General features: G+C 43.2%; 1 protein-coding gene across 6 annotated transcripts in view; it reads right to left on the reverse strand.

Annotated features, from left to right (window-relative positions):
• The window catches only part of SHISAL1 (shisa like 1), a 197,925-nt gene that overhangs the window by 70,114 nt on the left and 102,686 nt on the right, over positions 1 to 25,125 (reverse strand). For 2 of the 6 annotated variants that reach the window (XM_063354871.1, XM_063354838.1), the window contains exon 1: positions 16,011 to 16,247. The exons of 2 other annotated variants lie outside the window; for them this stretch is intronic. The gene's annotated coding sequence lies outside the window, so the exon portion shown is untranslated. Of the gene's footprint in view, positions 1 to 1,817; positions 2,019 to 16,010; positions 16,248 to 16,578; positions 16,813 to 25,125 lie in introns of those variants that run through there. 2 more of the 6 variants (XM_063354865.1, XM_063354847.1) reach the window with 2 other exon arrangements.

The raw sequence follows: 25,125 nt of genomic DNA on the forward strand, positions 1-25,125 counted from the left end.
CATGTCAATAACATAATTAATTCAAAAGCATTCTATTTAAGAGTTATGTACAGGGTTTTAGAAGAAGATAAGCAAGACTATCAGCCTGAAATCAAACGGGCTGTTTATTACTTTTGTACGTGGCATACAAAAGTTCGCATGGTTAGACAAATCACGATGTTAAAACTTTAAAAAACCCACTTCACAGAAAGAAGTTAAAATGAGGTTCAAAAGTACTTTGTTTTCACAATAGGAGAATATAGAATAAAATGCCTAAGTAAATGAACTGAGAAAGGTACAATGCATAGCAATATGGTGGAGGAGGAATTTCCCATCACTGAGTTTAATCACGTTGCTCACTAGACGGGCCATTCCTGTGTACATAAAACTGCTAATGCAGGGTCCAAGGACAATGTTAATGTGATACAGGAAGGGACAGAACAGAGCTCAGAAAGTTCAAGCACTCCACAGTCTGACACGGATTACATGAGGCGTTTTCTGTCATAAGGGCTATTGGAATAACATGTAAAAGGAAAGAGTGACCGCACCTGCAGTATAAAAGAAGGTACAACATAGACACTGGCTGAGAAGACCCAATGAAACACATGTAAAAAGAATGAGGGGAGAAATCTGGAGAGACAAATTATTCCAATTATTTCCTACACCTTAGGCAGCCCAAGGTTATGCCTAAAGCTGTTAGAAAAACAGAATGCCTTTATGGTACCCCTTAAGGGAATGTATTCGGTAGATTTGTTTCGTAGCAAAGAATATAATTAAAGGAAAATCATAGATATTTTGATGATATGAAAGGTTAATGCTGACAATGCTGATGCCTTAATCTGAAAGAAAAAACAAAATAGCAGGACTAGAGGGTCTAAACAGCTCTGGAAAAAACTAGAATTCACAGAGTAAATCAAAGCAAGAAGGTAAATCCCCTAAAAATAAAATGTACATTAATATCATATTTGGAAATGGAGACACCTCAAACTGTTCAGGTGACCACAGGGATGCAATGACAAAGGGCTACGGCAAAGATAACTCCATTTTCTTCGATATCTGATCTAAGCTGCTATTGTTTGCTGTTGATGATGTTCAACGATTTTTCTGTCTCCTTGAGATAAACTCATGTGAAGACTAGCCAGATAGTATGCCCCTGAAGTATTTTGTCTAGGCACACTCTGTGCCTCCACAATGAAACAAATTATTTTGCAACACCAATAACTGAAATTTGCTTTCTCAAAGAGGTAATGATTACCCACGCCCTAGCCGAGGTAAAGACACAGGGAGGGAAAACCCTAAACATCTGGTGACTCACTGAAAACATTGCTAGTTTCCACATGGACAAAACTTATGATTTATAGGGGAAGGAAGATTTGACAGCCTTAAAGATTTTTCTTCTTGTTTTGTATTTTGTGAGGAGACACATCTTAAGCTTGCTTTACGCAAGAAGCCCGAGTACTGCATCCCCAAGGACACATACTCCAGTTTTAAAGCAGTCTGAATGAACATGGGGAATTCAGATCACTTTGAAGGTCCCTCAGCACCAAGGAGTCTAATTCCTACTCCTGACAAAAACACCGCATAGTGAGCAAAAAACAAGTACCGTTTCTGTCTCAAAAACTTTAAATCCATACAAGAAATATAGCATAATGTCATAGTGGAGAACTGCTTCACCACCGCCAGTTGAAAAAACAAACAAATCTACAGAACCACGATGACCACAATGCACATATTCCATGAATGTTTCTGCAGTAAACCAATCAAGTACCTGACCCTAGCATCACCTTGCTATCAAGATGCTGTATTTCTAAGTTAACAGATTTCTGATGGAGACCAACCTTTATCTCTTTTTTGTGATTCCAGGTCTCTTTTCTTCTCCTGCTCATCAACTTCTTTTCTGGAACTGTGTGTTCTGCTTCTCCCACTGCTGTCCTTGATCCTGAAAACTAGTAAGGCAGACCTTCCACGTTCCTGCTGTCATTACTCTACCATAACCTCATTTGGCGGTCAGGTTTTGCCCATTAAGTCCTTCAAAGACTCTGTGGCAGAAAGCAAAGAAATACACAGGCTTAATAGTTTCTTCACCAAATTTTCTTGAACAAATTTATTTTAGAGAACTTAGGACTTCCAATTCTACAAAACTATGACAAGTCCCAAGACATACATTCCCTTACACTGAGCTGACTCTCTCTTCAAACCATCCACAGGTTAGCAGACCACTTCCTCGCCTTCAGCCAGAAATCATTCCAGTAGAATCCATCACTCACAATACTGAGTAACTGGAGGATAAAACAGCAAATGAAATTCATGTTGGTAAATGCAGAGTAATGCGGGGAGCAAATCCCCTCCCCTCACTAGCTTTGCACAGCGGTGGGCTCCAACACTGGGTGGGCTACTGCATCTTAGAGAGATATGAAAGCCATAATAAAAAAAAATTATGCACATCAATTCTATGCAGATGGTGGTTTAGTACCCTAGCAGTCAGAACGTAGACAGAATTTCACCATCTGCTAAGAAAAAAAGGAACAAAAGAAAAGCTCATTATATCATGGTACTACTTTATGGTTTACCTACTTCTCTAGAGCTGGAAAGGGAACAGGAGGGAATGAGAAGGATAGTAAAAAGTGTAGAATGTTTTCTGTGTGCAAGCATTTAAATAGACTAGGAAGATTCAGCTGGGAAGGAATCTCATAAAAATCTATAAAAAAAATCTGCAAGTGGCATTGACAAACTGAATAGGCAACGATCATGCATCACTTCTCATAATACAATTACAGCATTATCAGCTAGCAGTTCTACAACAAACAAAAGGAGGTGGCTTTTTTCCACAGAACACGCAGTTTAACTGGGTTTTTTAATGACAAGAGCTACTTGTATTTTAAGAAAAATTAAACCAATTTTATGGATTAAAAACATCCACCAACAGCTATTAAACACAAAACTATGACCTCTAATGCAGAAAGTACCTATGATGCAAACGGCCAGAAGCTGAGAGAGTATATCTGGGGAAATATCTTTGCCCTGTACTTACATGGTAGGATATCTAGACCAGCCAGCATCAGAGACACGGCAGCAAGCTCGATGCACGCTTAATCTGACCCAAACCATCCGCTCTTACATCCTCTTCCCGTGTCAACTACCCAATCCAAAAGAGCCATACCAAAGCCCAGTCTCCTTGCCCTGTCTCCCATACCTCTAGAATGCCTACACAAAAACAAAGCATCACTCTACAAGAACAGACCACGACTTCAAAATCATCTTTTGATGGCTGCAAGACCACAGTTTTCTGAAACCTCTTGGTACTAGAAGACATTCTCCAGGCTGTCTGAAAGTCTGCTTCGGGGCAAATACAAACTGCAACAGCCTCAAGTTCTAACGTTCAGCTACAAGAACAAAAACTTCACAATTTGGTGCTTAGAACCTGCCCTTCACTGCATCTTACTGAAGAGCTGACCCAGCTTTGGATCCTCTAAAACCGCAGAATATAATGAAGTCACAAATCTGTCAGAGCATGCGAGAGAACTCTTCAAACAGCCTTCTACATCTTGGAAGCAGATTCCTGAAAAAGGACACAGCCACTCTACCGATGTGCAGTTATTATTGCGTATAGACAAATACTGTCTAGATACTCAACTTAAAATTGCCCTGGACCCTCCACAGGGTATACAGTAGGCAAAAGCTTCAGCAGACTCTTTGCAAAGCGGTCAGCCTACACACTGCTTAGTTTTTGGCCTCTGTAGAGTAAGGTCTTCAGAAAAAACAGGCTCATGCAGTCCTGAAGTTGCTTCTAGGAAAGCAGCCGATCCCTTTTGTTGTGGTAATGAGACAGAAATGTCAATCTCCCCATGCTTTTTTTGGTCAGTATCTAATATTGTATAGATATTTATCCCTTACTTGTGTCCGGCTGATTACCCATGTTTTGAGGGTTGTACTTTCCTATTGCACTGTGCTTTCTATGGGGAAAAATGGTGAAGGGTTTGTGTCCTGGTGAACTTCAGTTTTGATCAAAAACTGATACAGCACACCACTAAGAAAACAGACCATACAGAAGGAATTATAATTTTTTTTTTTTAAGTGGTACTTTACTATTTCTGTCTTAAAGCAGCATGTTCTTCAGACATTATTTCATCCTTCTAATGTGGGAGATCCGCTGCTAACTACTCATATCATTACATTTTCAGAGATCCTCCACTCTTGTGATAGAACAAACTTCAGTGTTGCTTAGGTGCTTGCTTATGTATTTTAAGGCATTGACATTTCTACTTAGTCTTGCTGGAAAGTCTGAACCGCATTCAAAGGGGAAGGAAGGCCAGAGATTCTGCCATCCTGCTGAATTTCAGTTGCATCCATCATCACTTAGTGCTTCAAAATTGAGGCTCTGTATTTGTTCTATCATTATGTTTGGTTTTGTTATATCACATTACTTTCGTTCTATCATTACATTTGCTAACAGAAGCAAGCTGTACAACACATGGCTGGCTTTATTGGGTCTGCTTTGCTCCTAATATCTAGGCAATTTAATTTAGGTGACATCCTCTATCCCTCCCCAAACAAACAAAACCATAATACTGATGGATTGCATTCAGCATGGATACAGAAATGACATGTGAGAAAATTCCAACATATCCATCAAAAAAATATTTTTACGTTTCCTATTCATGGCACTTTATGAAACTGGATAAAAAAAAGTTTGTGATTCTAACTATAGCCAGTATTGACATAAGAACTGAAGATACCAAGTTCCTTGAGGACTGTGTCTCAGCTTTGTTTTCAAGGAAAGGACATAGGTAATTTAATCCCTTAAAACAAGCTCTGGGTTTTTTTTTTTGTAGTGGTTTCCTAAACTCTTCAAACTCAGTGAATCTCTGGCTTTTCCATCATGGAAAATGCTTTTGTGCAAGAAAAGAGGACCTCTCTTCCAGGAAAGAGGACTTGCAATGACGACGACTCTGGAAACAGACTGATCATATCATGTGCTCGACATCTCAATTCACAGGAAAACCCATGTTCTTTTAGGCGGCTGTTCTGTGCCAGATATAAATTCTCCAATAACGCTATGCAACTGACTGGCATTTTTTGTTGTTCTGGCAGCTGAATTGGAAAAAATCGGAGAAGACATTCATGTTTAAATGGGATAAACATTTGTTTGGTTTTGATACTTGAAACTAAAACACTAGAACGTTTACCTCATACCAGACAGAAAGGAAAAGGAAAGGAAAAAGCAAAGGAAACGGGGATTAGGCTCATGAAACAGGAAAAGGATTTTCCTGGTTCTGATCAGTATTGCATGAAACAAAACCACTGCCACTGTTACTAGTACCGTTTCCTAATGCAAGATATGAAGACGAGGAAGGCACAATAGAAGTTTTTTGTGACCTAAGCCTGGCAAATTTTGGGAGTTTGTAGGCAGCTCCTAGACACTTAAACTTTATTAGCCCAGCCCACACCACCAGTATACTGCAAAACACAGTCAGTCCCGACTCTGGTCATTAAAATAAGTTACAAGGGTCCCATTACTCTCCACTCAGTGCCTGTCTAAGCCCACCTGAAGAGGGATACATGACTGACAAGGCAGACAGAACAGAAAAGGAAAAGCAAATTCAGGAGCTAAAGGAAATCTCAGTTTTGGTAGTGAAGAGTGACAGCACTACAGTTTCATTAATATTATTTATTTTATACAGGGCCTTTAATTGTTTGGTGTAGATAAATATTACTATTGTGCAGAAGGTTGCAAAAACAATGCTTGCTTTTAAAGCCTAATTATCAAAACAGACAACAATATAAACTTTTCCTGCTTAAGAAAGGTGCTGACTTTCTTGAGAATGTTGCTCCTCTTACCTTTCCTCAAGGAGCACCTAGCACCAAGAGTCTTCACTAGGGCTTACTGTGAGACAGAGTCAGTACACGGCGCTTCCGAAAACCATGCATGTGGTAGGAGCTCTTGCTTGAAGTTTTAAGGTTGACTACAATTACCATTGATTTAAGACTATTGGATTAAATTTCATACTTCAGAGAAGACTAAAAGATAAAAATAATCTCTTAAATATTTAAAACTGTGAAGCCTTGTGAACATGTTTATTCCATATTTCTTTTCCATCACTGCAGTAAGTTTAGAATGATGTTGCTTTTGTTCAACAGGTAAAGTAATACATTTTGTTCTTATTGCTTCTCAATTATTTGGAGTCATGTTCATGCTACTGCAAAATCTTCCACTGCAGTCCAAATTCAGAATATTTAGGGAGAAGCTAGATGGAGTTAGAAAATAGTTATAAGGGTTACAAAGTCTGGACCATAGCCATAAGCATTAACCTCATTGCACCCTTCACATTATCACTGAGAGACTACACCAACTACAAAAGCATAAAATGAACACACATAACACAAATTAATTTTAATGAGAGCTACGCATGTATGCCTATATGTGTACTTGCAGATACATATTCATTTCTCTTATGTATAATAGATTCTAGGGAAAAAAAATGGAAGCAAGCTTTGGACCGTGGCCTTAGGGCTTAAATGACTAATGATGGATAGAACTTTCCCTGCTATGAATAAGTTACTATGAGAAAGAAGATAGAGACTGTCTAACAAAGACAATTAATGGACTGAACAGCTCTCTGCTCAGAATGACCCAAAAGTGTGGGAAGCTAATGATAAAGAGCAGAAAGGCAAAAGAGGTATTACTATTGCCAATTCCCTTCCTCATAAATTTCACATTGTTATATTTAGATTACTGGCCGGGAGTGAATCCCGATTCCTGTAGAGGGGACCCAGCAAGGATTTGCTTTCACAATAGCATCCCTTAGACACATGGGGCCTGACCCTGCTTCCATGCAAATAAATAGGAATTTGCCCATGGACTTAAAAAAGTAGGATATGTGTCCTGAAAACAGTTATTTCCTATTAAAGAAATATTTGAGCCCTGTTCAGTAACTCTTCACCTGTGCTCTTCTACCTTGAAATAAAAGTGAATGGTTTCATTGCTGCAGGATGGGCTTATAATTTACAAACAGTTCTGTATGTGAGGCTCCTAAGAAGTAATTATCATCAGCAAGGTATGACATGAGCTGGTTTCTTACGTAAAAATTATACACCTCTAAAGTTTCAAGGGAGCTGCTTTTGACAGACACTAGTTAAGAGATGAACGGTGAAGCTCACCCTGAGTGAAAAGAAGAATGGCAATGGAAAGAAGTTAAGAGCGACTGAGCCTGATCTTTGCAGCAAAGATGCTGACTGCATAGCGATTTGTACACCCTGCTGCTCTTCTAGCAATAGAACAACTCAAAGACTGTCACAAATCACAGGTTCGAAGCAGAGGTGCACCGAGCCCACAGGACCCTTTCCATTTGCCACCAGCCCTTGAAGGGCTATGGGACAGGACGTGGCTCAGTAACCATTTAACCATTGTGCTGGCTAATGCCCTTGCGCTAGAGAAATCCCTTGGCGGCCAGTTACACGGCTACCGAGTTACTTCACATAGGAATTCACAGATTTGCCCAAACACAGATGAGAGCGTTTGCAACACAAAGTAAAAATTAACCGTCTCCAGTTTGTGTGTGTAGAATCTCCTTGCATAGTTGGCTTCAGCGATTGTTTATTTTCTGGCTAGAGTCCAGGTTTCTAAAGCCCTGCCAATAGTATTTCTAAAAATGAAAATTCAGCAATATCTTAATCAAGGAAATGCTGCCATGTCACAACACTTTACAACAGGATCACAACGAATTACTCTTAAAACTCCAAACAACCAAAAAAAAAAGATAACAAGCACAATTATATTGAACTTGCTTCATAAAAATGGTTTCAATGTTGAGAATAGCCACTCCCTGATTTATCTCGTGATTTTTCAACTCTAACTCAATCTGTCAGTGAGCAACTCTTCCAAGAAGCCAGATACGCAACCAGTGTTTTATTCAGGTTAGGGCTCCTGCACCACATATCTATAAGGGGAATTTAACTGCAATATGATATTTAGAAGAATGAAAGTCTTTTTTTGTTTGTTTCTTTTCCCCTACAAAATAGCAATGAAGACCATCCTGTGAAGATGTTGTTCAATTTCCATTCACACATGCTTGACGCTTCCCTCAGGTCTTTTACACCTTTCAAGTAAATCAGTCAAATAGCTTTGTATTCAAATTATGCATTCTGGCATATTTTGTGCCTTTAGAATAAAAAGTTTGGTCTATTATCTTGGCAAAACAAAAAGTTAAGTCTATTATCTTGGCAGCTTTCTGTCCAAATGACAAGCCATGGTTATACCAAAAAACAAGACTGGAACAAAGAACTCAACCTTAACTGCATAAGAAAATGCTAGTACTCTGGATTAAAATACATATCAAACATTCACATCTGCCAATTGTGAGAAAGTGTCTTAAGTGGACACAATTTTCATGGAAAAGTTTACCTCTGTATAGAATGTTGCCTGTGTTTTTGAATGTTAAAACATGAATAACCTGGGAAGTGGCATAAAAGAAAAGCATGTCAGCCACATGCTTTACAAGACAAACCTTTCTTTTTTTTTTTTTTTGCTTTTTCTTTTTCCCCCAAGTGTAAGAATGGTTGGCCATGGGAGTAGGTGAAGAATAATTTAATAAATGTTGATGCTGTTAGGACACTACAGGGAAAAATTTGCAAGCTTCCAAGTGTTCACCACAAATAGAAACCACTCCAAGACAGAAGAAAACCATGCTTCACCTGGTAATCAGAGAAAATGGTGTTGGGACGACAAGAAGCTGAAAATTGTGTGAAGAAAACAGCCCTGAAGCTCTCATGTTTGGGAATGCTACCCAGATGGCAAATGCACCATCTATATGACTCAAGGGATTACCTTCCCCACACTTCCTTGCACCTTGACAGCTTTATTTGGACTGAAGAGTGGCTTTGTGGTGGCAAAATTAATGGAAGATGAGGATTTTGGAAAGCAAACAAGAAACTGCAGGTATCCATGAGCTATGTTTTGGGGCCACCTACCTTCAACAGGCTCTAGGTACTTCCAGAAAAAGTACCTATAGGTACTTTTTTCTAGAAAAAGCCTGTAACTGAAAAGGTTCCTCTGTTAAGTGAAACATAGGAATGTCAGTAAGGTAGTGACCAGAGGGTAAGATGGAGGCGGGGCGGAGGGGTAAGAAAAAATTAATACCTAAAGGAAGGATCCAAAAAAAAAAAAAATGTTTTCATTAGGAACCAGTCTGACTAAAGTATAACAACTCAAAGCAGCAGAATTGCAGTCCAAAGTTTTCCTTGGTAACTTCCAACAGTCTCCACATCAGTGTTGGAAAGGGCATTTTGTTTCTTCAGGTAAATTGAAATCACACTACCTTTTCTGCTTGACATAGTAATTCCTTTGTGTAACAGCTATTATGTCACACTTCACTGCTTCTAAAATTCCATTTGATATCATTTAAGGGGCCTGAACAGCGGCCATTAGAACAAGTAGGACTTTATCAGCAACATGATCAAGCCTCAATTGTTTCTCAGGGCAGAATGAGAGCTGGTAATCCCTCCAGTCCTGCCAGCAATGCCCTGAGATCTGCTGTTTGCAGCGCTTGTGTCTGCAAGCATGTTACTGTTAAGAGCTTTGAAGCCTAGAACAATGCTGGATGTTTTGTGTAACGTTATAGTCTGGTTCTTTATTAGGAAGTTGCTTTCTTGCCACTGAAGTATGTTTAGGAACACATCTTGTTCCTATGGAAATCACCGAGAATTCTGCCCTTGACTCCAAACAGAGCAGGAACAGACTCCCTGTCTGCACCATCAGACACGCGGCGGGAAGTGACAAAATTGGGTGGGCCTGCTAAGCTTCACTGGTGTGAAAAGGTCAGGCTACAAATCAAGAGACTCCAAAGGAGAAGCACGCAGGCTGCTGCTGGGACGGCTGCACACGCAGAGGCGAGGTCTCTCCCAGCCTTATCCCCAGAGCACATCACGAATCTGCACCTTGGCTTCCACCCGGCACGGTCAGCCAGGTAGACCTGGCAACTGCTGCGCCCAAAGCGTGTCTCCTGCAAGTGAAACAGCCGAGGCAAGCTCGTCCAGCCACAGCAGCGCTGACGTGTTATGCCAGCTGAAGAGAAAAAAGGGGCTCAGAAGCAGCATCGAACGGCTGAGATGCCACCTGAACTCACAAGAAGGACTTGGTGGCTCCTCTCTGCAGGCATTATGTATTGACAGAGGGTACTGAGCTCTAAGTGGGGAACACGCTATCTGTTTTTCCTGCTGTGCATCGATTTCCTCTTTTACATTTCAGCAAGCAGTATATGCGTATATGGGGTACCAATCAAAGCAGAAAGCTGTCTTCTGTCCTACGAACTGTTAACAGATACATTTGCCTACCTTTTTCCAGTTATCAGAAAGAAAACGAAACAAAAATATCATTTTTTCCTCCAGTGCTTTAAAACTGAACTGTTCCAAAGGCTGCACTATGCTGCTCTTAGATTTTCAAGGATCCTCCCAAGAGCAGAGGCTTCTGAAGTCTACTGGATATTATCCAGATGCCACAGCAAAGATATGATATGGCAAAGACAAACTGTTTGCCATGTGTTTTTTGTCTCTATCTCTAGACACGAGTCAGCTTCTTTGAATCAGAGTTACGCCACTGATATTTCCCATCACCAGTGAATGAACTCTTTACATTCGAGGCAAAAGCACAGAGATAATGAAGACTTCATACTGCAGAATCTATACGGGCCAGAAACAGCTCCATCTTTGTTTTCTTGGCCTTTGAAACTAATCCTTTTGTTTGGTGTTTCTGAAGCAGTAAGGCAGCCTGGTCTGCTCACACTCAGATTTGATCTACTCTAACATCTGTGATTTGGCTCCTGCTCTTTCTGGGCTTCTGGTGACTATTAACACCACTAACTATCACTAATCAATTCACCAGTATCTGGATAATTTTTATAATGCCTGTCTTCACTGAGTGCCATATTTCTTCCTGAATTTTTAAGTCCTTGTAAAAACTTTTATGCATTCTATTCCTTCATGCATGGTCAATGAGACTCTGTGAGAAGATTTTCTTTGCTCTTCAGACTTCCTAACGTCGCAGTGATGCACAAAGGGGTCACTGGCAGAGCTCTACAGCTACCAAACTCTATTACCGATTTAAGCAAAAAAAAGATTTGGAAGTAACTTGAATTTGGAAGTAATTTGAGCTGATGTCCCTTTTAATCTATTTGTAAGCAGAAAGCACACCCAGGTCCAAAAACTCCAAAGTGACTGGAGAGTTTGTGCATGTCAACTTGCAGGTGTGCAACAACAGGCATTTTAGAGACCAGGGGGAGGCTTCCCTCCAAAATACATTTTTTTAAAAACAGATATCTTTGGGTTGTTTCAAATTTGGGCCTTAAAAGTCTAAGTCATTTTGGAATCACTGTACACAGGTAATTAAAAATATGGCAAGTAAATTAAAGATCGGAAAGGAGCTTCATATTTAAGAAGTTTGATCTTTAAGAAGAATAAAATGACCAAAACAGAAGAGTTTTACTTTACCTTCCACTGGTATGTAAAAATACATTCTTTGTTTTATCTTAATTTTGCCAGCTGAATTCTGATGAAAGATAGAAGTATCACGGAATCATGGAATTTTCAGAGTTGGAAGGGACCTCTAGAGATCATTTAGTCCAACTCCCCTGCTAGAGCAGGATTGCCTAGAGCACATTACTCAGGGCTGCATCCAGGCGAGTCTCGAAAGTCTCCAGAGAAGGGGACTCCACAACCTCCCTGGGCAGCCTGTTCCAGTGCTCTGTCACCCTCACTGTAAAGGATTTTTTCCGTGTATTTGATCGGAACTTCCTGTGTTCCAGCTTGTGCCCGTTACCCCTCGTCCTGTCACTGAGAAACATTGAAAAGAGTCTGGCACCATCCTCCTTAGACCCACCCTTTAGATACTTGTATGCCATAATAAGGTCTCCCCTCAGCCTTCTCTTCTCCAGGCTAAAGTGTCCCAGCTCCCTCAGCCTTTCCTCATAAGGGAGATGCTCCAGTCCCTCAATCATCTTTGTTGCCCTACGCTGGACTCACTCCAGCAGTTCCCTGTCTCTCTTGAACTGGGGAGCCCAGAACTGGATGCAGTATTCCAGTTGTGACCTCACCAGTGCAGAGCAGAGGGGGAGAATGACCTCCTTTGACCTGCTGGCCACACTCTTCCCTACGCAGCCCAGGATGCCGTTGGCCTTTTTGGCAACAAGGGCACATTGTTGGCTCATGGATAGTTTACTGTCTACCAAGACCCCCAGATCCTTTTCTTCAGAGCTGCTTTCCAGCAGGTCCACCCCTAACCTATACTGGTGCCTGACATTCTTCCTCCCCAGGTGCAGGACCCTACACTTGTCCTTGTTGAACCTCGTTAGGTTCTTCTCTGCCCAGCTCTCCAGCCTGTCTAGGTCATGCTGGATGGCAGCACGGCACTCTAGGGTGTCAGCCACCCCATCCAGTTTGGTATCATCAGCAAACCTGCTGAGGATGCACTCTGTCCCCTCCACCAGGTCATTGATGAATACGCTCATATTCAGACGGCTGTTGACCAACATCCCCAGGTCCTTTTCTGCCAGGCAGCTCTCCAGCCGCGATTCCCCAAGCCTGTAGGGTTGCATGGGCTTGTTGTGACCCAAGTGCAGGACCCGGCACTTGGCTTTGTTGAACCTCATACCATTGGCCTCAGCCCATCGGCATGATTGCCTTAGTTTTACATCCAGAAAACCAGTACATTCAACCTGACAGCAAACATAGGTGTTCAGGAAAAGCAGGAATTTTATTAAAATTATTAACCATTATTAACTCTCTACTCCTTGGAGGATAGATCTGTGAACTTTTTTTCTGAAAGCTCTTCTCTTCAAATGCAACAAGCAAAAAGAATTTTAAGGAACTAGCACTAGAAGCAATTCCTCCATTACATCTTCACACTGACCTGCAACAATCTTACCGCCTCTCAGATAGTAACTAGTGATCATGCAAAGACCGTGGTGACCGATAACAGAGAAAACATTGGCTACCATTTCTTGTTATTAACATTTTACTACTCCAACAGAGATCTGTCTGGGCACGATATATGCCCACTTACACTGAAGATCCTACGCTCCAAATAAGCAAGAATGAATGATAAATAGGGGTAAGACTAGGGAAATGATGAAATAGAGGGGTAAAGTGACTTGTCCAGAGTAGATCAGTTACAGAGAAAGGAGCTCAACCACCTCCGCTAAATATTGGTCCAGTACCTCATTCACCAAGCCCGTTGAGGGACTTCGAACACCAGAGAAACAAACGTGTTTATTTCCACATGCCAGCAAAGTTTAAGAAATATGCATCTTGAGCAATACCTAGCTTGAATATGAACACCATTAGAAGTATTTTTCTTTATGAAAGCCAGTGTACATTACATCCAAACTACTTTGGTACAACACTGAGTAAAATACAACATAAACCAATATCATCATCCATACCTATAGATCTAGCCTTCACATCTGGGTACTTCTTTTCCACTCCCTCAAACAGAACACCTTTATCGGTGACAGGTCATATACTTAGATGCCTTCTTGCAATCTTAAGTGATTATTGTTCTGAAAATATAACTATAGAAGTAATACAAGCTTCTTATGAATTATCTTTCTTGCTGCCCTATTATCAGTCTTAAAAAATAAAATGAAGATTATTTTTTTCCTTTTCTCCCCCCTCGCATGGCTGCTAGAGTCTGAGAATTGAACTGGAGTATCTGGTGTTCTTACGATCACCAGTAACAAAAGACTGAGCTTTGCAGAGGACGTAAAGCACAGAGTAAAACCTAGATCACTTCCTCTCTACCTGCATTGACTGTGCAGCACTAAGTAGTAAAAATTTAACAGTTCAGTATGGAAATTTAAGTCAATGACACCCAAAGGAGATGAGATGCTAAGATGTCATTTATTTATTTATTTTTCCTCTTCATGGGATTGTCGTAAAATTACTTCACTGGTAACTAAGGGCTGGTAGTGGTCAGATGGTCCTCAATTCCCAAGAAATATTTTCAGACAAATGTCTCACTATTAAGCTGCTAAATAAAAACGCCCAGAATACAAAAGTCAAGGTCACAGGCTTTGATTTTTTGGAATATTGAAGTAAAAGCTTGAAGCACAATTTGCCTACTGATATTAGAGAACACTAATGCATTTGGAATGAGACATATGTTTTAGCACTTTGCTGAACTGAACTGGGGATAGACTCTTCCTCACAGTATGAAAAAGATCCTTATTTTATAACAGATAGATACAGTTTATTCACTTAAAAGGAGCATTTCAAGAAAGAAGTTCCTCCAACTATTATAACTTACTACTCCTGTCATTTAAAATGGTCACAACTGAATATCTCTCAGGCAGTATTTTGGTTTAGAACTGTACATTCTAAAAGGCTTCTTACACAGTCCCAATGTTTCTCAACAGAACACATATTAAAATGTTTCTCAGAAAATGATGAAAATTGGTAGAACGGTTTCAGATGTTTAACTTGACATACGGTTAAGTTAAAAGTGCATTCTTGCTCACTTGCACCCTCAAAAAAAAGCATTTAAGTCCCTCTAGGGTTGCGATGCTAAGGCAAGTGATCAAGACTGTCATTCAATTTTACAGTCTTGCCTTTCTTTACTATTGAATCTTCTTGCTGGATGTATACTCTGTCATAGTAGATATTCCTACAAATTTAAGACTGCTCCTTTTTACCTGACTGATGAAGTTAACCCAGGAAAGCAGTGACTGGCAGTTAGCAGAAATGGGATTAGAATCACTGATTTCAGCTGGATGATAACAGTACACACCATTTGAAGAGCTAACATGACTGCACTATGTTAAATAAAGACTGAAGTTAAAAGGGGGGATTTTCACCTATATCATTAAGGAAAAGGGATATATAAGATATGCTTACTCCTCATAACAGAAAACAATATATTCAGTTTTAGCAGTACCGCATCTCAGAAAAAGTATTTTGCTCAATTAGCTCAGAGCACCTCACAGGTACAAGCGGGCAACATCTCCTTTTGTTGACACACGGTGGGATACAAAGAAGTTAAGAGACCTGTCAAGGTCACACCATAAGAAGGTGACAAAGTTACACAATAAGTCACTCCTGATTCCTAGCTCTGCCGTAGCAGTAAAACTACAGGGACCGCAACACAGTGCCCCTCCAAGGGCTCTGTGCTACTAAATACAAAACCAAAAAGATAACAAGCATCACACTTTTCAGTACTAACAGGTCTAACGAGTACTTTGAACACACAGTAAGTCAAACCATATCTTAGTCTGAGCTTTATAGCTAAAGGAGATAAGGCAGTAAAACAAGTATGAAGAAATCTTGTATAACTCGCACACTTGCTTAGTCCCATCCATATATAATTAACTAAGGCTGGAAAAATAACTGAGCGTTAAAGGAACGCTGAATAGGGACCACAGGATCACGCAGGTTTAATTTGCTTGTTTTTCTCCCCGGTGACAAAACACGATACTAGTAAGAATACGCTTCATGAAAAGAAAAAAATTAAATCGGGCAAATAGATAACCCCGAGGACTCCGAGGGGTCCTGTTGTCATGGAAACAAGTCACCACTAACGAGCTTTCTAAGACACGAGTGATTAATACCTGGGTCCTGTAAATAAATATTGACTCAAAACCCAAACACACACGTAACAAACCGACTGCCAGCAGCTGAGATAACGGGCAGACAAACACACGACGGCCACCCCGCAGCCTACGCTCTCCGCCGGGTCCCCCAGCCGCGCTGTTTGCATACCGCCTTGCCTTCCTGGGCGCACCGGCAGGCGCTCACAAAGTTTCCCAAACGCCAGCCGCCGCCGTGCCGCGCAGGGCAAAGCCGGCGGCCGCCCGACCCGACCCAACCCTACCCAGGCCGGGCCAGCGCCGCTGCCCCGCTGCCGGCCGGCGAGACGGACGCGGCGCTACCGGGAACCCGGGACACGGCGCTTGCGGGTCTCCCTCCTCGGCAGCGCCCGGGAGCGAACAGAGAAGCCGCGATCCGCCAACCCCCCCCCCCCCCCCCAACCTCAAGCCCCAAGCCCTAACCTTGTGCTAAGTCGCTCTCGGGGCACAGCCGCTTTTTCCCCCAACAGTTGCGCGGCGAAGCGCCCCCACCTCTCGAAGGAAAACTGACGCGGGGCCAGGGGTAGCAGCGGGGCCCGGAGCCGAGCGCGGTGCTTCAGTCCAGGAGCCGGGGGAAGAGGCGCCGGTGCTCGGGAACCGCCACCTCCTTCCCCATCTCCTCGCTCTGCGGCTCCCCCGTCCCGCTCCTGTCCCCGCCTGCTTCCCCGCTCTCCACCTTCCCCTTTCCTCCCCCCGCCTACGCTCCAACCAGCTGCTCTCCCTCCACCTGGGGCCGGCTCTCCAGGTGCCTTCCCACTCCCACGCACGTCCCCGCTAACAACAGATGAAGCGCAGGAGCGGTCGCGCCGCGCTTCTCCCTGCGCCGGCTGCCGGCTCCGCTGTCCCACCCGCAAACTTCCCCGCCCGCCCGCCCGGCCGGGCAGCACCCGGCGCTCCTTCCCTGCGGGGGCTGCCGGTGCTCGGCTGGGGGGTCTTGGCCGCACTGACCCCTGCCCCGGCTCGGCAGAGCCGCCCGGAGGTGGCCACTCACCTTAGGAAAGCCCGGCGGCGTCCTCCCGGGGTGGGGAAGGGGAGAGGCAGCGCCGGCGGCCGCCGCGGCATCACCGGTGGAGGTGAAACCTAGCGGGTGCGCGGGGCGGACCCCGTGCCCTCCTCCTCTTTCCTCCTCCTCCTCCTGCGGGGCTCGCTGAGGAGAGGCGAGCCGCACGGCCGCTGCCGGCACTGGCTGCCCCGCCGAAGAGCCGGGGCCGCCTCTGCGGCTCGCCGCCCCCCGCCCTCCTGCGGGAGGAGGAAGAGAGGGAGGGACGAGGGGGGGGGAGTTAGCGGGTCAGGTGCGGGCAGTGTGCGGTGCCCACGGGGCGGCTTTCCCCCGGCAAAGTCGGGTCTGTGTCACTAGCGAGCGGCCGGGCGGGCGGCTCGGTCCCCTCTCCCGGGGGCCAGGAGGCGACGGCGCGGCGGCTTCCCCGCGACCGGGCTCTACCCGGCCCGGGGCTCCCCGTCGGGCCGGCGCCCCCGGGAGGGCAGCAGCCAGGCGTCGGCCCCTGCCCGTTTCCTGATGGCCGGAGCCCCCTCCACGGTTCGTGTCCGTGTGTCCCCCGTCCCCCCTTCTCCCCCCCGCTCGTTACCAGTGCGCCGGGGATTAAGCGTACTTTGAGTTTTAAGAGCATTACATTAATAAATAGCGGTTCGGCGATTTTAAATTGCTCTGGGAGGACTCAGCGGCCCGTTAAGAAGCAATCCTCTCCGGGGACGTTTTTAATCGGAGGGATCAGAGCCCTGGCTCTGCGTCCTGCGCTGCCTCCGGCGCGGTTTGCCCGCTCGGGGGCCCGGAGAACCCCCGCGAAAAGTCTGTGCGCTCCCGAACCCTTCGGAAAACGCGTTATAAGACGGTTGCCGGGCCGGGGCGGGCGTGCCCCGTCCGTCCGTCCGTCCGTCCCGGCGGCTGGCGGCGCAGGCCGCGTGCTGTTCGCTCAGGGGGTGGCGAGCGGCGGCGGGCCGGTGGTCGCCACGGCAGGCGGGGAGGGGGAGGGTGCGGGAGGGCAGTGGCACGGCATCTCCTAGGAGTTAGCGTGACGCACGCAGCCAGCCTCGGCTTATCGTAACGGCGTAAGAGTTCCGAGTCCTGCGTCCCTCCGGGAATTAAAACAGGCAGGGTCTGCCCGCCCAGCGGGCGTTCTGCGGCGGCGGCAGCAGCTGCCCCTCCGAGGCAAAGCCTGAAGCAACTCGGGGAGAGGAAGAAGAGGCAGATGTACGCTGATCTACGGGCTCACTTTTCCAAAGCTTCCCCTTCTCTCTCTCCCCTCCCTCCCTCCCTCCCTCCTCCTGCGCCGCAGCTCCGTAGTCCAACAGGTGGTCGTGACCTCAGAGAAGGAGACTGCTTTAAACCAACATCTATAAATGATGTCTCTCATATGAATTCAGATTATAATAAAAACTTCTTTCCATTTACATTTTAATGCGTAAATCGTGCAAAGCAGGGAGCTCCACAGACACTCTTGCAAGAGTGATGACTCATGCTCACCACATGTACGTTATTTACTGCTTGGGGATGGAGCTATGTAGCTATGTTTAAATTAGGCTGCTTGATAACATAGTGTTAACATAACTGCTTCCCGATAATTATGACCTGGAGGAAGTAAAGCGTCATTTCTTCAACCTAGTCTGTCTCCCTGACATGTTTTATTTCATACATAATCTTGTGTGAAGCGACATGTTTTGAATATTCAAGCAGGTGAAATGCACTTTCTGCACAGGTGTTACACATGGAAAGGAGCAATTGCAGATGTACTTCTCACATCAGGCAAGAATATAAACCACGGCTTTCTTCCCATTAGCAAATTTAGCCAGTTGTTCAAAAACTGTAGAGTTGAATGATTTCAAACAGAAAGCAAGGTCCCCTGTCAGCTTGTGCCAATTTCTCATAGTAGGATGTCTCGTTACACAGCCACGTAAAACTAGGCTACACTGTCCCATTGGGACTAATTCTGTTACAGACACCAAATAAAACTCCTTATGACTAGGTGGGCTGCTGTTATTTTTTCATAAAAAATTACAGAGCACAGAATGGCGGACCACTAGTTCATCCATTTGTTTTCTTCTTACAATTCTGTAGTTTTGCTGATTTCTCAACTTCGCTAAACCCTGAAAGGACAAGGGCGATAAGCTGTTCTATTCCCTATTTTTCCTTTTTTTTTTTTCTTTTTAAGCAGATGGTATCGTGGAAGCTCTTCCCACATGGACACAAAGATTCAAAGCCGTTCTTGTGAGGGACTCGGGCTTCAGCCACTCCTTTTTTTTCTGGGCTTCTTGTTCTGAGAGTGACACACTTTCACCCTCATCCATTTCATTGTTGTGAATGACCAAAGGAAAAGCTATGGCCAGAGTCTCCTTTAAATAAGACACGAATGAGTCCGTATAACTCATGCCTGTTCCCTGAGGAGCAGACATTTTCGAGTGGGTATATGTGTGAGAGGAAAGAGCAGGAGGGAGGGCATTTATTTTTGTTCGACCCTTTTTTGGAGGAGAGAAAGAAATGCTGGACTTTCACTGGCTTGAGCTTTCAATTGGCTTTTGGTCAGATCCCAAACCCGCAGGGCTGAAATGCAACAAACATTAATAGGAAATGCAAATTAGGACAAGAAATGAAAATTAAATCCTGATCAGTGATTCTGCCATCCCATGCTAATGCCAGATGCAGCAACCAAATGCTTGTGTCCCAACAGCCTCATCATCATCTGCTTGATGTTGTATGGCTCTTTTGCAGTAAATACAAAATAAAACCAATGTTGTATTTTGGGTAGTTGGTAGACTCTCCCTATTTTTTTTTAAATAGCTGCAAGTCGTCCTGCTCTAGCACTCCTGCCTCATATAATAAAAGCTGTTTAAAGTCATGACTTCTATCACTGTGTAAACTTCAAGTACATATCTTGGTATGGAGGGTGACACTGAACAGAAGACAAGTGATTTATCTATCACTCCTGCATAAACCAGTGCTGGAACTGATATTAGGACCAAGTTTGCTGAGTATGGCAGTGTTCCTGATTAAGCCTATGCTACTTCAAAGTTTTAATTTTGAAGTTCTATATAAAAATACAAAAGATGGTTAGAATCCAGGCAGTGATTGCCTGCATAATTGTGGTGTAAAGAAGCCTTGAATGGGAACCTCATTTGGGCCTTGGGACGATACCACAGTATCATATAATAATGAAAAATAGCGTGGAGCCACTATTCAAAGATTCCTTATTTCCCTCTGAAGTTAGAGGAAAGAACTATTTTAAAGTTCACAGCATCTGAGTAGCTAATTTACTATTTTAGCCACTTATGGGCCAGCTCTTCTGGCTCGCATAAATAACTGCTCGCACGGAAAGTCCCACTGATTTCAGTAAGGACAAGATCACACCCTGGGCTTTGCAGTACAGAACTCTGTGCTGAAGCAGCCGTGTCAGAGGCCAAATGCTGTAACAATTTGCATGCATGAGTTATGCATAAAGATAAGCATATGTGTAAGCCTTTGTGGGACTGACCCCAAATTTCTCAGGTTTTCATCACTATGGATTGTACTTTGCCAAAGCCAACAAGGCTGTATTGTTCCATCCTTGGAATTCCATGCGCTTTCACCCTCTGTCTAACTGCTAACATACACACAGCTTTTTTCCTAGGCCATGTCAGGAAATCTTAATAATGCATTATAAGTGCAGAAGTATAGCACATGTTCATTTTCAAAATGGCTAATTCAACTTTCTTAGTATTTAGCTAGTTTTCACTGGACTGTTATGATCTGAAATGCACAGCTTCCACATAGTATGTGGAAAAGAGAGTGGTTTCAAGTACCGTTTCAGCCATCTTTCATAACTCATCTTTAAACATCATCTAAGGGGAATTGCATGGATTTTTAATTTTTTATTTTTTTTTTTTGCGAGGGACTTGCATGCTAACAAGGTACACCCAAGGCATTAGATCCTTCCAGATGAGAAGTGTTGACATCTGTAGTGAATTAACAATCAAAGTGCTGACTGCAAACAGGGCAGTCCAAACTCAGGTGGTTTGGACACGGCCCTGACGACCACATGGTCCTGAAAGATTGCCAAAGATGGTTTTCAGAACTAAATGTCAAGGAAATGACTCAGGGACAGGCCTTACTGTTGCTGTCCAGGCTGTACGTGAGTATAGATATATATATATATGTATATGTATGTGTCATTTGCAAGAAGAAACTGATATTTAAAAAGTGGATGAAAACCAAGAACACTGGCATATACTTTTGTAGACGTTACTGGAGCCATGACTTTGGAAAGGACTAGCTACAGCATAAACATTTTGTTACTGTTTTAATCAGCTGGAGTTTCCAAAAAGAAAAAAAAAAAAGAAAATAACAGAGGTAAAACAGTAGTTAATTCTAGTAGCGCAAGGACATCTATCTGTGTGATTTACACACACACATAGGCACACGTACACAAATACGTACAATATTCACTTTCAAGCCCACATCTAGGGAAGCAGAATGGCTCACAACATTACATAGCGCAGATGCCTCTGCCGTGGTAGCTCGTGGTAAGGGCTTGTGCCGATAAATCCACCTCAGAACACACACAAATGTGTGGGATTGGCGTTAATCCCGTTATCAAGGAGGGAAGGACATTCACTCCTCCTCCCACGGAGCAGCCTACTGTGAATTCAGGATGCTGTCTCCCCCGTTTGATTGCCAAGCGAGTCAGACTGCAGCACCTCTCTCCCACTCACAGGCACCCCAGCCAGCTGCTGCTCCGAAGGGAAAGACAGGAGGGTAACTATTTTTTGTGTGAGCAAATGAAAAATACCGGTTACTTCTTTGTGTAGACGGCGGGTTATGCTACAATACCTGACATTTAAACCCCATTAACACTTGTCATAGAAATATTACGCAACGGGTGGATTATCCCTCAATAGCTCAGTGAGGCCGTCCCCAGCCTTTCTCTCTCTTCTATGTTTTAGATACTTTTTGCTCTTTCACTTTCTACTGATTACCTAGGAGCAACTGTATGATTTCTGTTGTTCCCAAAAGGTTGAGAGATCTGTGCTTTTAGATTGTGTTACGACGGACTCGTAAAGCAGGAGGTGGAGATCTGAAGCAGCGTTCCTGCCTGACATTAAAAGCAAAGGTATCTTTGTACTTTTCTGTAAGGGCGCCATTTTTTCAAAGTCAGCCCACCCTTCTGAATTATTCTGCGCACGGCAGAGAAGGTACCGGCTCCAAAAGACTCAGAGTTGGATGGGACTGTGTAACTTTGTGTTGATGGGGAGAGGAGAGAGGAAGTGGAAAGAAAGAAAGAGGATTTGGCTCCACAAAATCCAAGTAGGTCTTTGTGGCCACAGTGTCCAGCCAAACCCTCCAGTTATGAAAAAAGACATGCAGCTAGATGCAGTATTTGGACTTGGATGTGGAATCCTTAATAAGAAAAAAAAAAAAGTGATGGAAGAACAATTGAAATGTAAGTAGAGTTATGCAAAACAAATGGGAAGCGTGAAGATAGAAAATAGAGCAAATGCTGGGACAAGTTTTATATCCTCCACCATTTACGGTTTAAATTATTGTACAATGCATATCAGATAATAGTTTTTCCACAAGTTTCATTTTGTCACTGTTCACTTTCTGTCAGCGATTATTACACAGAGTAGGATTGTTGAACAGTGGCTACGTTTCATTCCAAGTATGGCTACACTTAAGGGGTGTGATTGTTATTGCTGAATTGCATCTTCCACAACTTTTAAAGGAGTCTGAGACCTTTGACATGGAAATAACTATAGATGACTATATTTTACTGGGAAATACTAAACCAAAGCAGGGAGGATAGCAAATAGGGTGGGTTTTCTTGTAGTTACAGCAAAAGATTCTTGGGAATCAAGGAGGTTTTTTTTCAAGGTCTTTTATCCTGCGGGTACCCTTGACAAGTGGAACACGTTTTAGTTTAGCTATCCATAACATAAACACAAAAATATCTGGTCTCCCAGATGTGCTGTGGGACATATTGCTTGTAAAGTATTTTAAGGTTCTCCAAATGAGAAGGAATTTGTATTGTTGAATTTGCTTACCATAAACCAGCAGGAGCTCTTCTACAGCTAACTCCCTCACTGCATGCTCACTTTATGGGGTGGGGAGGGTGGTACACACGAGACACGTGGGACTGACTCACGTTCGTATTTCTTAGCTGGCATAGGTGACCTTTGCAGGATAGATTGTTTAGAATTTTGCTGGGAATATAGGTTAGCTTTGGGTTCACCGGCCTCTTTCAGTCCTCTTATAGCTGTAGGACATTTAAGGATGTGGTCCAATGTGGGAGAAAAGGCAGGCTGCTTTTCTGTGAGTCAGAAAAGGTTTTATTTTGATGGGTGCACAAAATGAGATTTTTCCCTTAATCTCTTGTGTAATTCATTCACGTAATCTCTTTGTAGGCCCATCATATTAATCCTTGTTATTACAGAGAGAAACCTAAAACATCGAAAGCGTCAAAACATACTGCTCAACAGAAGAGGCCAAGATGTTGGATCTCCTTACTCTTTATACTATAATAAAGATTTACATCGTTTATGTCTTAACACTTCACTGGAAATATTCCATGAAGTCAGTATTCAGAGGAAAAAAAAAAAAAAGAGAAAGTATTTGAATGAGAAACAGGCAGTGCAACATTGAGCCATGCCAGCAAAAGGATTTTTCTACCGTATGGTAATGAACTGCAAAAGCTGGGTGAAAGGGTTTTTAATGTGAGCTGAACCCAAAGACTGAAGCACAGTTTGCAGAGTTGCTTATGTTTTCCTTTATATTCCATCTCCATGGAATCTGTTGGTGCAGAGCAGACACACAGAGAAAATAAACTATAAAACCATCACGTAAATAGGTTTCTCTTGCATGATATTCTATGTTCACCGGTTTTAGATTGCCATCCTTGGGGTAGGATTTCCATACAATTAATATGCCTTTACTACTAATGGGCATGGCTCATAATCAAAATACCCTGTCTATGAATAAGTGATTACATCCAGAACAGTATTCCATCCTCTTGTTTAGGATTTCTTACTGAAGGACTGGAAAAGGAAAATTTTAACTCCCTTGCAAAATTCTTCTCCTGCCTGAAACGGAAACTGGGATGGTCACTTTCCCTGCGATGGCATGCTTCTCCCTCGCTGCAGGGCTTTATCCTCCCCTCCTGTACTTAACTTAACTGCAACCATTCCTAGAAATATGTGAAGAGTGTACCAAACTGCACCAGTGCTTTCCCCAGGGTCTGGGTATTTTCTAGAAATTCCCCTGAGCTCATACAGCACGTTAATTTCTCTGCTATGCACTGTATTATACTCTCTTCAGTATTTCCTCCTTTGCAAACCTTTGCAAAAATGGACACACCAACCACAGGCAGTTTGGAGGACAGTTATTTGGTGTCCTTCTGAATCCTTTGTGCCCATATCCTTCAAATTAGTTAAGCATCAGAGTAAACCAGCTACATATCCTTGAGGATCTGGGTCACAGATGTATTAGAAAATGTTATCTTCACTTTGAAGTACAACTTCAATACAAATTTGCTTGCTTTGTGCTGCTCCTTCCCTTCTTGCTTATTTATGCCAGACACCTTTTTGTTAGTGAAAGAAGCAGAAATAGGTTACTTTGTATTTCAGTCCCTTAACCATGCATTCTGGCGCCACTGTTTATTTTGAGGGGAAAAAAAACTTTTTTGGGGGAGTGGCACATCCACATTAAGACTCCACATATCCCTGTAGCCAAACCCAGGGAGAAAACAAGTAGAGGTGACCCAAGTACATTAGAAATTCCTGCTCTTTCTGGAAGCATAGGCTGAAACTCGTCCACTTCTGTCTAAGCTAGATAAATACTGCTCTGTGTGTCTTCCTACAGGAAGGGATTAGAAATGAGACTTCTAAAACGAAGGTCCTTTTCTGTTCAACACAAACCTAGTAAGGTGTTGCGGTTTTGCTGTCCCTGCTAAATGATGGCTGCTTATCTCTGGTGTTCTGAGAGCAATGACTGATGGAGTTTTTTTCCAGGATGAAATACATTAAACAATATCAGTGCCTGTGAGTAGTAATTACTAGCCATTTGATGTCGTAATATTAAGCTCGTATTTCCATAATTTTCATAAAAATAGATGACTGTTTTGGGTGCTGCTTTTGGGGGAGATTTCAGTTTATCTTGGCTAAAGGATTTCTTTTTTCTTCTCACAGAATAAACTATATTTTGCCAGAAAGCATATCAGTCAGTACTGAGGCACACTCAGGTTGCCTAACTCACCAAGGAATGCCCATTGTGCTGAGTTGCTCACTGTGCAAAAACAGGGAGAGCAAGCTGGACTTCGGGGCAGTATGTGGTAGGGGAGAGCCTCAGGGAAAGAGAGAAATGTCAGTTTGGGGGTTACTTTGGGGTTAGTGGAGAGCAGACGTTGGAAAGATAAGGTGTTTCAGAGTGTCCAAAGAAAAGCGGGGAAGAAGGGGTTGCAGAAGAAAAGGGAAGAAATGTACAAATACAGGGAGAATCAAAGGAGGAGGAAGGGAAGCAACTCAACAAAGCACACACGAGGAACTGTAAGGGACGAAA

This window comes from Chroicocephalus ridibundus, chromosome 1 (genome assembly GCF_963924245.1).
Source record: "Chroicocephalus ridibundus chromosome 1, bChrRid1.1, whole genome shotgun sequence".
NCBI lineage: Eukaryota > Metazoa > Chordata > Aves > Charadriiformes > Laridae > Chroicocephalus > Chroicocephalus ridibundus.